This window comes from Echinococcus granulosus, assembly GCF_000524195.1.
Source record: "Echinococcus granulosus chromosome Unknown EG_S00085, whole genome shotgun sequence".
NCBI lineage: Eukaryota > Metazoa > Platyhelminthes > Cestoda > Cyclophyllidea > Taeniidae > Echinococcus > Echinococcus granulosus.
Genome location: NW_020170465.1, coordinates 244997 through 246792, shown reverse-complemented (window position 1 = coordinate 246792; position 1796 = coordinate 244997). Strand labels below are relative to the sequence as shown.

Sequence of the window (1796 nt, the reverse complement as noted above, 5' to 3'; positions counted from 1 at the left end):
CAGGTGTAGCATGGAATGCGCACAATGGGATGCAATGAGAGGTGGTGTTCTCGTGCAATGCAATCGTTTCCGCCCACCGCTGCAGCCAACGCAGTGCCCGCACAAGTCCTTCCTGCGGATGCAGTGATGAAATGGCACACCAGTCTGCAAGAAAGGCGTCTCATTTCCCATTGACTGAGTGATTGGGTGATTACTAGCATTGATGATGCAACCAAGACGTCATGCGTGACACCAATATGACATTCCAACATCCCTGAGATGGTCAGCTGCTCAAATGCACAGAGACTAGTAAAATCCACCCAGGTCGATGCATCAATTTTATTTCTCCCTTCATTCACTCACTCGAAATAGGCGTGCCCTTCATACAGTCATGGCGCATCTACCGCAGTCATTGTTGACGTTGTAGTCTGTGCTGGCGCCAGTGGTGGTGGCGGCGATGGTAGTGCCGGTGTCCTGCCATTTGCAATAACACTTGCATGGAGGACGTGCAAGTGGGTGGCAGAAACGGATGGGTAGTCGGTTTGACCACGTGTTTGAACGATTGCCGGACGTGATGGCGGTGGTGGTGGCATGACCTTGGTATGGTCGGTGTAGTCGGTGTGAGAAGACGTGTGTACATAACTTGCAGTCACGTTGACAATGTAAACAACCGCATCGCCATGTCGTTTATGCAAGGCAGTGCATTTCAAGAATGAGTGAGTGAGTGAATTCATTTACTGACCAAATAAGTAATTGGAAAGTGCACCAGTCCACTAACCGGTCAAACAGCCGACGAGTCAGTCACTCGGGCAATTAGTCAATCCACTAGCAAAGCAGTTGAAGTGGATGTTGATCCTTCTGCTGGTCGTTTCACTCCATCCCATTCCATTGCATTGTCTGCGCCATGAAATCCATTGGCCAGAGTAGAAAAGGATCAGTTGGAAATGGACATGTCCTGCGGATTCTTCGTTCTGATCCACCGGTGCCAATGAAACACTGACTGCTTTTACACTGTCAAGTGATTGGCGATGATGCATACATTCCTCCAATTTCCTCCTACACACGACCTCCTGTCTCACTCTCTTGTCCCAACTTTTGACTTGACAATTGACAGCACTGTCTGCTGGCAGCTACTTGGTGGTGCTTTGAAGGACCCTTTTGAGAGTGCTTGCGAGGCATCATCGTGGAAATGAGGAGCTGCCAGTTCATGTGGTTGTGGCACTCTCAAATGACAGTGGCGCCACACTTCAATGCGACGTGTAGGTGGGGAGATTGTCCATTCACACAATACGCCCTTCACCTTCCTCCTATCCTATCCACCTAATGCAAATTTTACACAAGTAATGAACTTCACATTTCCGCTTCCCTTCCCTCCTTTTCTATGCTCCTTCTCTCACTCTCTCGCTCTCTCTCCCCAATCTCCCCTTCCAAGTATGACAAATTGAAAGGTGTGGAAATGGGAGAGTGAAACAGTGCCCGAGTGCTACTTATAATGTCGGCAGTCGTGGAGACAGTAGCACTTTAGGGCAATCATGGATCCTGTGTTTAGCCGATCAACATACGTGCAGGCGTCTGACATTGTGATTCAAGAACACACGCACTCCCCTCACTCTCATCACCACCTCAACATCCCATATCCGAGTTTAGGTGAGGCATCTATCGAGGCTGCCACAATATCACAACCACTCTTTCATCTTTTCTTCACATCATCGCGTGATACAATTTGGACTCTTCTGAGTCTCACGAGGTGTGCTTCACTGCATCAGTCGTTTGCCTCATTGCACTGCATCGCTTGTCGTGAATACCACGCAGTGGAG

At 49.1% G+C, this 1796-nt stretch overlaps 1 protein-coding gene across 1 annotated transcript in view; it reads left to right on the top strand.

Annotated features, from left to right (window-relative positions):
* Nucleotides 1-1796, top strand: part of EGR_07738 (Poly(U)-specific endoribonuclease) — a gene marked incomplete at both ends in the record, with an annotated part of 8761 nt that overhangs the window by 5893 nt on the left and 1072 nt on the right. The gene's annotated exons all lie outside the window — the stretch shown is intronic.